This window comes from Parambassis ranga, chromosome 20 (assembly GCF_900634625.1).
Source record: "Parambassis ranga chromosome 20, fParRan2.1, whole genome shotgun sequence".
In the NCBI taxonomy this organism is placed as follows: Eukaryota; Metazoa; Chordata; class Actinopteri; family Ambassidae; genus Parambassis; species Parambassis ranga.
The window spans coordinates 10,186,262-10,200,824 of record NC_041040.1 but is presented as its reverse complement, the minus strand read 5'-3'; the positions used below and the strand labels follow the sequence as shown (position 1 = coordinate 10,200,824).

Sequence of the window (14,563 nt, the reverse complement as noted above, 5' to 3'; positions counted from 1 at the left end):
ATTTGTGTTGTTGTTTCCTGTCTCCATCACTCCATCTCTTGCTGTCCCCCTGTATGTAGGACAGTATTTTTAGACATCTGGTCGAGGTGCTTCCCTTGTTGTAGACTGACCTCAGCTCCTGTACTTCCTTAGATAGTATTAATAGAGCACAGGTGGACTCCTCCACTCCCTGCACGTCCACTGGGAAGATATAATGCACCATTTACTCTGAAAATCTTCCTGATTTGTGAAGACTGGTTGAAGCATTCATTCTCTGCTCCTTTGCCTTTATTTGTAAGATGAGCTGTGGAGAACATCTGGGCAAAATTACACAACATCCTGTGAGCTTTTTTTTTTCTTTAAGCTTTCAGTCCGCCGGTCTGTGATGATACACTCAGCCGTTGCACTCTCACAAAATTGGGGCTGATTCTGGGGGTTAATTTGCTGTGCTTTTCTCACAGTGGAAAAAAAGATGTTCCACTAGAGTCTGGAGAGCGTCTGCATGTGCGATAGAGGGAATAAGAGGCACAGCGTAAGAGAGAGAGAGAGAGAAAGTCCTGCCTCGTGTAATGATGTGGTCTGATTTAAAAGCTTGTGCTGAGGGCTGTTAATGTGCTAAGATTGTGGTTGTGTGTGGAATTTCATTTCGTCGTGGATGCTGGGAGGGTTAACACACTCACAGGCTGCAGTGATGTGGACGTCTCTGGCTCCAACGCACAATCCTCATCCATCATGCTGCCAGCATGTGCCTCTGAAGTCATGCGAAACACACGCCCAGAGGCGCATAGCGAAGTTAGCCGCAGAGAAACATGCGAAGAGTTTTGTTATTTTCTCTGAGTAATGAATCATATTTGCCTCTTCTTGGCATCACAGGTGTGTGCACAGATCTGAGTTTATGATATTGATACCATTTTTTTTGTTTTGTAGAGATTTCCATACCTAAACTTTGTGTACTGTACATCTAGTATACAACTGATGCAGTTTACACTATTTGAGTGCTGAAGAAGAATTGATAATTGATCTGATAGTGTAACAGCAGTAAAAGCTGGTGTAAACTGGCTCCAATACCCACATTGAGATTCTTATAATAGCACAACAGTAACATTTATATAAAAGATAAAACATAACAAAAATGTTATGATGATATTTAAAAGCTGATGCATCCATCGAAACAAAGTGCAAATGGAAATAGTGAAATGAACGTGTACGTGAAGCAGAAGCCGCTTGTTTTGCCTTGTGTGTAACGATATGGCTGTTTTTAAAAACATTACTTTCCAGGATTAACCTTGTGGAAAACTTGTTTCAGTGGGAACATATTTGGAATCTTTGTAGTGTAGACAGGAAGCAGCTGAAACGTTTGGACACCGTGATGCAGACACTCAGGTTTGCCTGATTCGGCACCAGCCCTCTGCGTGTCGTTTACACCTGCCAGCCAGTGTACAGGGACATATTACGGCATATGTTTTCAAGCTAGTTAGCACAGTTTTAGTGATGGTTCCTGACCCTCACAGTCCTTTGGGGTACAGAAAGTTTTTGCACTGCCTCAGTGTGTCCTCTTCTTCTGTGGTGGTTTATTGGCATTGGAGGATCAGCAGTACCAAGTCTCACAACACTTTTATTTCTAGATGGATTATGACAAATGTTTTTTTTTGTCTTTGTCATACTTTAGAGATGATTCCCAACATGCAGACAAGTGTCTGCAGATGTAAAAATGGGAGGTCCAGCTCGGTCTCCTTTAGTGAGGAGATTATAAGCCTCCTTGGAATCTCACCCCCGCCGTTCCTCCCCCTTGTCTCAGCCCCTTTCTGACACTGCACATTTCAGAATGGACAGAATGAGCTAGCTTCTTTATTGGCCCTCTGAATGACCTGCTGAAAGGAGTTGCCATGAATGGATGACGGGGGTGGGGTGGTATGAAGGGCTGACAGACAGGGAGGGGTGGCGGCGGCAGCGGCTTGGCTTATTGTGCTTCCCTGTATGCGGCAACAGCGGGCCATGCCATACCGCCCCCCCTTACCAGCATGCAACAGCAGCACCAGGTTCCTGCATTAGTCACGCCTGGCCCTTGTCGCCCAGCTCCCCCGCCCCTTTAAGTCCGGGAAGAAGCTCAGTCTGTCAGCCTGAGAGGGCTGGAGCACCACACAGAGTTCAATAGGCTCAGAAACAAAGAGCAAAGAGGCCACTAGTTAATGATGCCCAGTGCAGTTAAGCTCCTCTTTAGGCTTTTTCTCATTGTCTTTCATGTGGTTCAAAAGCTCCTTCACTTCCAATTGTTGCCGTGCTCTGACTGAGTTATCACGTCTTCCAGGCTGCAGTAATCACTGCCTGGCATCTTCTTCTCTCTGAGGCTCGTTTAGTCCATTCAGAGCAGCAGAATTCTGTCCAAAATCGTGTCTATCAAGCAATGCTTGAAAAGGTCAGAGGCAGGAGACTTGTGATGGTTAGAGCATTACGGATCTGCATGTCAGTGAGAGATGACAAGCATTTTCCATGCATGATAATCATTCGTTCTCCACAGACTACTGCAAAGCTGCCAGTAGACCACAGGCAGGGTGTTATCTGCTCCTCCTGTTGACTCTGCTGAGGGATGCTGCCATATACAAGAAATACAAGATCATCAGCTGTGGAGTGGAACCAGTAAATAGTTTTTATTTTGGTGGGAGGGGTTGTGTTTTTTGTTTGCCTAGAGGGGGGAAGTTTGAGGAGATAATGAGGAGAGGGAGGAGAAAAGTGTCTCTGTACTGATGAGTACAGAATATGGCACAACAAAATATGGCACTGAGGTGTAGAGAGGGATGATTAACACCAGAATAAATGGTAGGAATGATGGGAAATTGTTCCTTTGGGTGCAAAATATGTGGCTTTTGGAGAACTATTGAATTCATATATAAAGTAGTCAGATCTTAGTTATTGTGAGCAGTGTTTTAATATGTGTGGGTTTGTTGTTTTTCTCTATGCTAATGATACAAACTAGGCATGCCAGGAAATAGATGTGGCCCAAACTGAGTGGAAAATGATGGCTTGTTTTTCAGCAGATAATTTTCCACTGAGCAAAGAAAACATCTTCCATTGCCAGTGTGCCAAGAATCCAACCCTGTCACCTGTTTTTGTGCTTATTCTATTTAAATGGTGCAACAAAAATCAGGAACTTTAAGCAAAGGATTATTAAACGTGTAGTGTAACTGTACATGTGGCTTCATGTGACCTACCTATAGGTTATACAAGCCGTGAATTGGCAACAGTTGGCTCTCCTCTAGTCCCCCACAGTCCTACACGCCTCTGCATCCAGGATCTTGGCCAAACTCTGTGCTGTTTTCCTCCTATTTTTGGCCTTTTCAGGGGCAAATTGCTGGGCATCCAAACAGCATAGGCTGCCAGTTACGTCCACGTTTGTTTTGGAACTAGAACAAGTGAGAAGAGTGAGGCGTTCTCATGGGATAGCTTCTTCGCCTAGCATGTATTAGTGTCTTCCATCAGCTGGAGGGTTCACGTTCCTCTCAGGTCAAGGCTTTGTAGGTTGCAGGAGTTGTTCAGATGAGTCTTAAGATATTTCTATATTACTTTCTGTGACAATACCATGATACCCTTTATGTAGCTACAACATATCTGCACCACCACTAATGTACTTTATATAGCTCTATTGGTAATCTGGACTATTTGAGTGCGTTATTGCCTTTGAAGTCAGTCTGGTCCGTGTTAATGCTGCTCACATGCACAGTGTTTTTCATGTTTCTTTCTTTTCTCTGTGTGAGGACCGCTGGTCTGTTGGTTTATGGGTGAACACTGGTGGCTGATTTGATGTCCGTGCACAATGCTTTGAGCGACTCATTGAACCACAGCAGGTTTTAAAGGGGTTACGCGCTGGCACCTGTAAGCCTGATACACTCCAGCGAGTGTCTGATATTTAAAGGCAGCATTGTTCTGGTTCTGGATTTTATGTGTTACACGGCATAAATTGGATGGCTGGTTGTCATTCAGCTGTGAGGTCTGCAACAGGAATCTGTGTTAAAACATCATGAAGAAGTGATGATGGTTAACGCAGAAGAGGCTGTTTCATGCTTGATAAAAGTCGCTGGAGAGGCGTTTAGTCCTTTTATTTGTGTCTGTTGGGAGATTAGAATATAATTGCAGGTGTTACAGAATGAATTTTATTTCTGAGTCATTTTTTCAACACCCAGGCCCCAGCAGGTGCCCCTAGTGTAGCTGTGCATCATAACACAAAGCAGCTTCTTCAAATGTGAAAATTATGTACGGTCCCTGCTGCTTTTTCATGCAGCGCCTGCATGAGGGGAAGAATCCACAGATTTGACGCGCTCGCTGAAGAAAGTTGAAAGAAGAAGGGGCACAAAGCGTTAACGTGCTATCACGAAGGAGGAGGAGAGAGCGTAATGTTCCAGGCCGTCCAGGCATGCTGGAAGAAGATAAGGTGTTCTGCCCGGTGGAGGAGCCCATCACACTACCCTGCAGCAGGCTTCATATCCTAAACCCAGCAGGAGTGGCGGCTTTGCTTTGTCCCACAAAAACAAGTGTCACTCACAGGGTTCATGGCATGCTGCTACATGCTTACGCCTCTCACATTTTGTATCTGTGTTTGTCTGTGTTCATGCAAGAGCTTCCACTGGTTTCTTACTTTAACTCTTTTTTTCAACTTTACACAGGAAAGAGGGAGGTAGATACATTATAAGGAGGAATTGCTGTTGGGACCTTTTTTGAATCCAGACTGAAACTTGGCTCTGAAGGCCGGTCAGAATTTTAGTTTATTTAAATTTTAAGGAATAGTGGAAACATTTCAGAGGTTTGTCTTATTTCGTTAAAATAAAATCTGGCTTCAGACATGTCTCTTTAAAAATTGAGTTATGAGTATGAGTTGTTTTTGTCTTTGGGCCAAAGCTTCAGTTTTGTATTGGCACTGATGTCTAATTTTGATTCATCAAACTGACCTCTTGCCAAACCCCTAACAAGGACTGGCAATGCTTGCCATTTAGATCTGCTCTCCTAATGAAGCGATGCATATGGAGGCTGTAGTCAGAACGGAGGATAAAGGAAGCGGTACTTTCATAGTTATTCCAGCAGATGAAGAATGTTTGTCTGGGCTAAGATTAGCTGCAGACGATACATGTGTGCCATAATTCAGCTGTCTGGAAAGATTTGGTACCCCAAAATGCAGCGGTTAGCATTAGCTTGATTAATAATGTTGCAAATGTAAGTAGCATATGTCTGTCTATTACACAGATCACATGACAGCTGTAGTAACTGGGTTTTAACCTGTAGGGGGCTCCCACCGCACATATTCGTAACACTATATGTAAAGTTGAATACTTGGTATACGTATTCTTTAACTAAGCATGGCTATTTTTTAGCTAATGGTTGGTCATGAAACTCATTTATTGATTCGTTTGTCAGTGAGCATACTCCCATTTACCCTGACTTCTTAGACAAACATAGATTGATCTGTTTATTGGTCCATTTATGTATAGCATGGCCACTCCAAAAAAACCTCAATCACAGTTTTATAACCTTCGGTTGGTTGCCCTGTCCTTCCTAGACTTTGCAGTGATTAGCTCGCTAAAGCTGTAAACACTGGAGATGGCTCAAATGTCGTTTTGAACTGTGCCCGGTGAATCCGCAAAGACATTGATGTGTTTACTTGCTGTAGGTCCAACAGCGCTCCCTTTGTTACTTTGCCCGAAAAGTGTCTCCATGTCCCCTGTCCAGAAGTTTCTCTTTTCCCGGCAAACTCATCCTGACAAAGAACAAGTATGCCCCGCAGCAACTGCTTTTCACTGTGCAACGCAGACTGTGAGACTCTGACAGGCCAGAGCATTTTTGGGTGAAATCAAAAAGGTTTACAGCCACCAGTGTATTTCTGCAGGAGGAGACTTTGATGACAGCATCAAAGTTGTTATCTGTTTGCCACCCAGCATTCACAATGTGGTGTATACTGACAGAACACACCATTAAGATGTGAAAACTGTTCTATGTGCTTGGTGGGTTGAATGCCATTGCTTGACTCATTTAGATTTATGGGCCCTGCAGCTTCAGGGGATTACATTTGGACATCGTCATCTGTCACTGTAGCTGCTGGAAAGAAGTTAACATTGTTCTGAAACTTGTTTTGGTAATTCATTCCTCAAATGAGTCATAGCGATTCAACTGATCCAACAGTCTGTAACGCTTTCTGCTGGCACCCGTCTATATCACTTGACCCTTCAGGAATCAGGACTGCCAGGAATAGGAGGATAAAGGGAGTCTTCTCGGAAGCTAGTAGAGGTTTCTTGGGGTCAAAGTGATTTTTGTTTGGAGCTCACAGTTTTGGACCAGAGTACTCCAGCTGTCTGACCTCGTAACGCTGAGCTCATCCTAAAGCTGTAAACAGGAGGCCACTTGGCCAATCCTTTTTAATGGGAGTTGCAACACATTGTCCTTTTGCACCACATGGATCTGTGCCTTACCAGGAAAAAATATGGCCCATCCTTACAAGGAAAACCTAACACGAGGTCAGTATTTCAGTACCTAAAAATAGAACATGTGAGCTTATTTCTATGTATTCATGGGAGTAGGGATAGTGGTAACCTGGTGACAGGTGCTACTTTTAATGTTAAATGTTAATTTATGAGTTTTAAAAGGATCTTTACCCAAAACCTTACTCTGTTTTTAATGCCCAACCTTAATCAGTTCTTTTTTTTATGCCAAAAACGAAACTTACCACAAGCTAACCACAAAACAGCTCTCATTGTCAGAAGACCCAAACCTTGGACACTTTAGGTAAAGTCTGCTGTGCCACATAGACCCCCCACCAACCCTAACCTACCTCCTTACTTGGACTTTTGTGGCTGTATCAGCCCCATGATCGGACGATGTCGGGCAATACAATCATATGGAGCATAATGTGTTAAGTTTGGCAACATGTCCTTTTAGCATAATGGTAAAAGGTACCATCCAGGGAAAACCCATGCATCAGATGGTGTCTACTGCACCCCACAATATGCTTGTAAATCGAGGTCAAGGTGTTCCTAAATTTCATATACAAATATACAAATATTTTTCTTCTTCTGAATTAGACAAAAAGTTAAACCAAACCAAAAAAATCAACAAGTGATCTTGGTAAATGGATAAGTTTGTGCCTGGTGTTCAGATCGTGTCTACCTGCCAGTGCTCTCTAGCTGAGAGTTGCTCCCGGAGCTCAGCGCAGAGTCAGGAACAAAGGCTCGCTTTCAGTCTTTGTGTTGATGAATTGCAAAGTGCTGTTGTGTGTGAATGGAGGGAAAGTGGGAGAGACCGGTAGCAGTTCTCATGCCCTGCTCAGGTAACTGAAATCTCTCGGGTCTTAATCCAGAGGTCTGTGCTGCACTGACTGCAGGAAGTAATTGTGTTTTCGTGCCAGAACAAGCATTCTGATATCAGAGAGAGTCTGGGTGTGGAGAAGGGTACACATGTTATGATCCCAAAGGCAGCAACACATCATTTTAATGGCCACAATAGATCAAAGTCTGTGGTTTGGCTTTGTGAGCACTAAACTGGCTGGTATGTAAGCCTCAGTCTGACTGCTCTATTACACACAAATACAAATGTGTATAAGTGGGGATGAATATGTCTCATTATGCTTTTCCTTCCCTGCTGTTGTTGCTGTGAGATACAGGTGGAGTTAAATGGGAAGGCAGCTCTCAATAGTTCCCTTCCTTTTGCTGAGAGGTCTTTTGTCTCTGAATATTTGCACATCTCCGTTGCTCTGCTGAGCTGCTCTTTGTTAGAAATCTATTGCTGTTTCCAGCAACACATTTTAAGCAGCTAACAATGTCCCGAGTACAACGGTAAACCATTATTACAGAGGAACTTTCAGAAAGGAGCCATGACCGCATCATAAAGTCATAATTGACTCCTGTTCTACCAAATTCACTAATTACATAGCAAGTAAATTAGTGCAGGCACTTTATTGTTAATGTGACCTTCTCTCCACCAGGTGGGCAAACCCATGCAATCACTGGAGTGACAGATTTATATGTTATATATTAAATCTACGGAGGCCACGAGAGGCCAAAAAAATAAAAATAACACATCAAAATCACAATAACAGACACAAAAAATTCACTTAATTTAAATTACATTTAAACTCCTCAGGGCTGCTGTTTAAACATTAAAACATTTAACATCACCTTTTCCCCTCTCAGCTCATTTTGTGTAACTGTTTATTTCGGTTGTGATGATGAGCGGTTTTATCATTTCACCTCTCTCCCACAGCAGCCACAAGCGTTTATGTGTCTTGGCTTGAAGAGACCCAACTATTGATTAAAACGTCTGGCCCGTTCCCTCGTCACCTGATATCGGCAACACACTGTGCATCATTGTAACTGCTCGCTGCCAACCCAGCTTCATCCAAACACATTTATACTGAAGTCATAAATGACGTGGATGTAATTCTAATTTATGTGGTGATATATATATATATATATATATATATTTCCTCTGCTTTGTTTTTAGCTTAAAAATGAAAGACCTGCTTCGCGGCACATATTGAATGGGGGGGGTCAAATATGAAACGTTCCAGACAGCTGCCAAACCAGTGATATATGCCCTGAAAATCCCATATATCGACAAGGAGCCCAAATTGAAATTGAGGGGTGGTGATATGAATATAAATGAGTTTTTTGATCTTGTATTTTTTCCCATACGAGCCTTACCCAAATGGATGGCAGACGTGCTGGGTTCCTTTGAAAGCCTCTATCCGTTACTTCGATCTATCACTTCTCTGCTGCTACAAAGCCAAATGTACTGCTGCCTGTGACACCACACGTTTTTTTAATGTCACATTGCCTTATTCAATCATTGCTTTTAATGTGATGACTGCTCTGGACTGAGCAGAGCTGTGTTGAAAAGGAGGAAAGCAGCACTAATACTCCAGTTAACCAGGAGTTTCTGTATTTACTGTAAAAACAAAAGACTTCCTTTGTCCCAGCAGATGTAGAGCCACATGCAGAGAGTTTGTGGGAGTGTTTTCCACAGTGGTTCAGAGGATCAGCTCAGATCAGAGGAGACATCAGATCATACGCTGACGGAAGTACTGTGTTTTATTGTGTACACATCATCTCTGCAATCAATTAGAGCAGGATGAGTTGGAGGGGTTATGGAAAGGTCAGAACTGACACATCTGTGTATGCACGTGCAGGCTGTCAATCGTACATGCATGCCTGTCACTGTGTGTATATCTGTGCATGTGTAAGTCCCGAATTAGGTTAAAACTACACTCGCAGATTGTAAACACATGGAGGTGACGGGTTATTTTGGGATTATTCTTCAGAGCTTCACTGATGCACAGACAAAGGTCGGATCTGTGTGTTTACTACCTGCTAAGTTTAATAGGTATTAGTGTCATTTCTTGGTCTTAGAATATCAGTCTGTCTGCAAATTAATCTTAACTTTGTTGTCATGTGACTGTTGGTTGTATAGGGCAGTGTGACCATAAAATTAATTAAGCTTAATTTACATTATAATAACAATATAATAATAATTCACACTTGATGCCTTCAGGTGCAATAGGAAAGTTCGAATTCTGACAATTCTTTCTGTTCCAAAAAAAAGGTTTGCCTTCTGGTTTTGGGAACTGAACCCAGGACATACAGTAAGAGTAAAAGTCCGCCACTGCATATATGTTCTGTTCGTAACTGTGTGTGGATTTATTATTGACCAAATGTGGCATTTCTTTCATGAAGATTTGTTGTTAACTAATATAAAAAACCAGGCGGACAGACAGAATGAACATATAGCAGCAGGGTAGCTGCCTGCTGTGTTTTACCTGGATGCAGCCTGTATCTGCTGCTGCTTAATGCCCCTTTGTCACTTATGATTAGCTGTCGAGCTCTAATGATTGTGCTACTGCAGGGCGGCCCAGAATGCCCCTGTCTGAAGATGTATTTTTATTAACCTAAGCAGAGGCCAGTCTGCCTTCTCTTCTCACAAGTCACATCTGAAAATACTGCCACAGCGGCTGCATCCACACCCCCCATGTGCCTTAGCTCAACTCCTCATTTTCTCCATCTTTCATTTCTGCTCCCACATTGTCTTTTTATTCTCATTATTCTCACTGCTCTAGTTTTTTTACACATGTCAGCTGGGTCCTTGTAGCTGTGTCATCTGTCATCTGAGTTTAGGTGAGCTGACTGTCCTTCACCTGCTGCCACGCCAAGTCGATGAAGAGCCTGAAAATCAATAGCACACTGAAGAAAGAGGATATGAATCAATATCTGACTAAAATCACTCTGACTAACAGAGTGGGCCTCTTAAAACACACTGGTCTGAGGGTTTCTGGACCAGATTTATGATATTGTGTATGGACGTCCTTCTTAAAGGAAAGTTCTCACTGAAACCTGCAGGATAACGGGCTCCACATAACTCCGCCCATGACTTTTTTATCATCAGAGTGTTGGAGCTTGTTGACTGGTTTTAATGCGGTTTGAATCCTGATTGTCTGCATTCCAGTTAATCAAGAGGTAATGAACGGGGTTGATATTGGGACTGTGCAAGCTGGGACACAGTCCCGTTGAACCGAACCTGCTGCCTCACACTTGTTTATAATGTCACTGTATGGAGCTGTATTAAGATAAACAGGACTTATTAGACCCAGGGTGAGTAATACAAGGGCTTGACTAGATAAGGTCCACCATTCCTCTGTGCATGTTGTGACTGCTAAGAAGCAAAACAGCACTTAAATATAGATGAGTCAGAGAGCAGAAGAACAGAGAGACACAGGGCAGGCAGTCGGGATGATTGTATGTCCCTCAACTTGACTCTTGACCTTTCTCCTCTGGCAGCAAAAAGACCTCTATCTATCTGGCTGCCTGACTTAACAGCCTGTCGGCTAAATTCATCTCACTGTCTGGGTGAGCGGGAGGCAAACACATTAACACTGTGGTGTCGGCCTATGGCCAAATAAAGCACTCACCAACTGAGCTTGGACAAATACCTGGCTCATAGGCAAATATAAATACAAGTGTGCAGGGAAAGGTTTCTAATCAATAGACAAATACAGGATTAAAAAAAGGCCTCTTAACCTTTACAGCTTTTGTACAGGCCCTTTAGAGTCCCAAAGGAGGCTAATTGATTTAAAGAGGTTTGTAAGACAGATGTTCAGAATGAAAAGCTTTAATGCTGTAAATATGTCTTTTTTAATTACACTGCCTGGTAATGTAATGGGACAGCTTAAAAGCTTCAGATGACTTTCTGTGTCACATCCGAAACCATTTTGTCAACTTATTGTTGAGCAGTTTTGGCATCATGCTGTGTGTGTTTTCCCCTTGGCATTTGCGGGGGACAGATTCTGAACATTCTGTGATAAATCTTTGTTTAGAGCAGAAAACCACTGACAGGAAAGCTTTAGGGGACTTCGAGGATTGTTAAGGTCAATGGAGACTCATAAAATTTGTCAATTTTTTTAAAGGAAAAGTGCTTGTTTGGATTTGTTTGGGCTCTGAGCCGTTGCACTCTAAATCTATAAGCTCATAACACATAAAGCTTTATGACTCTTCTTTATTACAGCTGATATATGTGGCAGTATTATAAGTAAACACCAAACTCCTTGACTTAGGGGCCTCATAGAAGTTCATATGTACACTTGTACACAACAACACAAGAAACATGTATATACGTACATCCACCTGCTAGGTGCTGACTATTACTGTGTTTAATTACATGTACTTGTGTATTGAATTATGAAGAAGTTAGAAGTTTGAAGACGTGTTTTTAGCTAATGTAAAGATTTGATTTGAAAATGTACAGTAGCAGGTAAAGTACACACACAAGTGACTGAACTGATCGCAGCTTACTGTCAGGGTTTGTTTTTGAAGTTCACTTTGTGTGTGCTGGTGTTGTCTGTACATGTCTGCTGCACCTCTGGTCGTATCTGTGTAATGTGCTTCCAGGCAGGCAGGTAAATCACCGCCTCTGGTCTGAGTGACGCAGGGACTTCTGTGCTTCACCTCAGGGCGTTTGTGTCCCGTGGCAGATTTGCGGTGACAGGTCACAGCCGAGACATGACAGGCAACACATCCGGCTTGATACGAGGCTACAATCACGTTGACAGGGAGGTAATGAAAGGCCCCCTCTCCCTGACACCCTTCTGTCCCACTTCTGTGCAGCGGCTGAAGTGGATTGCTGGGTGATTGACGGTGATAATTTGACCCTGTCTGTTAAGGCGACTTTCTTTATGGAGTGGCACCACTACTAGAGCCTGATTGTCTCGATGGTCACAGGTTATCTCAGATTGTGGGTGTACTTAATCTGTCAAATGGCATGTTGTTTACAACTGCCTGGTTCTTGAGTTTTTGGAGGATTCCCTTAGATTTCTGGAGAATTTCCTTGGGGAGCTCTGAGACGATGAGACTTTATTAGAACTGGTCAGATATTACTCTACTGTTGCTTCCGTCAGCTGTTCCACAACTTGGCATTTCGAGTGATGGAAGGAAGTAGCAATACACATCTGTCTGGAAAAAAGAGCCTCTCTTCCTTCTGTAAAATGGACAATAAACAGAGGGACATGGAGTTGAGCTGCAGAGGGTCTGAGCTCATGGAGCAAACAGCTGGAGAGTCTCCAGCGTCAGTCACCTTGAGTCAGGCTGCAGGATCCTTCTGCTGCTTCATGGCTGTAAACTCTAAAGGTCATCTGAACAGAACACATACAGTCTAAATAGTGCATTACAGAAATAGTGGAGCTCAAGTTGCTATCTGAGAGGTCAAAGGTCAACTTCAAGGATTCAAGTAAGCCTGTCAGTGTTTCTCATGTGTCAGCAGTATTCCCTGACTGCCTGACTCTTTAGATGCTGTTTACCTTCTTCTGTATCCCCCCCCCCTCTACTCCTTCTAGCTTCCATTCTTTCACTTGAATAAACAGAAACCGTTGACACAATCGCATTGTAGGCAAACAGAGCCCACGCTCCACAGCCTCTACTGTTGTCATAAAAAGCTGAATTTCATACAGATGTCTTGTCCAACTCTATGTTTCCATACTCCTCCTCCTCCTCCTCCTGCAGATGTGAAGCTTTTGTTATTCACTGAACACGCTGACCTTCCTAAGCTCTGGATAGCTTCAGCTGTGTTGGACAGGAACATGTTAATTTATTTTTTTCTGCATAACACTCAGTGTAGGTGTTTCATTATAAATAAAGTGCCCTCACGTAGGGTTCTTTTAAAGCATGGCATCTTGCCTTTTACTGAGGTGGTGCTAAACTATGTCTTGGCTGGGCACCCTGACTCCTCCGAGCTTACCATAAAACACGTTTCACACCAATTAAGGAAGCAGTTAAAAAAACAGTAAAGTAACTTTTTCTAGTTGTTCCTGTACTGTGTTATGATATACACAGGTTTGTAAAATTAGTGTAACACCAGCAGAAATATCAGAGGAAATTAGAAACTAGCAGCCGTTTTTAATGCACCAGCCACAACCACGAGCCTCACTGCAGGGCAGACTAGACCCATTGACTTGTAGAAGACAGAGGTAAACAACAGGAGAGCCTTAAGGCAGCGTGGAAATCACCCGCCTGTCTGTTTTCCTTCTTCTGTTTTATGTTGATTGCAGCCTCTTAAAGCTTGAATGCCATGCCTGTGCATACATTAAATTATCCGAATGCCAAACTCTGAACATGTAATGTCTGTCTGCCAGTTACCTTGAAAGGACAAAGTAGCACATGACAGTCTGATGTGAGAATGTGCATCTGCATGCCTGTCTGCACTTTATTATGCATATGAATGAGGTAACCTGTGTGCGTGTGTTTGTAGTGTTGCGGAAGTCCGTGTCTTCTGATCCAGGTGTTCACTTCATGGCCTCATGATATATCTCTGATCATTTGCATAAAATAAAAGTTTTTCTTCAACGTCAGCTGTTGCACAGAGGACAGGCTTGTTAGTCAAGGTCATTTTCCAAGATCAAGAGATGCAGCTGTCTGGCGTGTTTCTGCAGGTCTGTGTCTGGGCGGTGACCCAGTTCCCCAGCTGACAGTCATAAACACAACGCAGCAGATTGATTAGAGGGAACAACAAGCCCTGCACATGACTCTGCTGTCTTTATGGACTCTGTAAAATAGTCAGGAGCACCATTATGCAGTTTTACACAGTGCTGGTCATGTGCTGCTGTGGAACAGGTCTACACAAAACCTATACCTGGCATCACATTAGGCTGCACCTCCAGAGAACAGGACGTAGAAGTGTAGCTGTGAGCTTATTCGATTTTTTCTCCTTTTAGTATAACAGATACAGGCCGAGTTCCCACTGAAGTGAGACAGTACTGTTTTGCATTTTACATCAAGATCAATGGCTTTAAAATTATTTTTTTCTATTAAGTTTTGAGGTCCAGTCAGAGAGTGATGTGAAATCAATTAGAAAGAGAGGTATAATGTAAGTAATCTGCCAGGTTTTAGAGCTACATTTGGAACAGGACCAAAGAGAAGTCTGGTTGATCTATTGTCTCCCTGCTAGCCAGTAATGGTATGCTAATGCTGCAATTATTTTACTTGTCAAACCACAAACTTTGTCTTCTGTTTCCAAGGACAGAAATACGCTTGAGACATTCTAGATGCAGATGAAGGATTGCTGGGTGAAA

At 42.9% G+C, this 14,563-nt stretch overlaps 1 protein-coding gene across 1 annotated transcript in view; it reads left to right on the top strand.

The window, feature by feature from the left end:
- plxdc2b (plexin domain containing 2b) overlaps positions 1–14,563 on the top strand; it is a 68,886-nt gene that overhangs the window by 1,361 nt on the left and 52,962 nt on the right. The gene's annotated exons all lie outside the window — the stretch shown is intronic.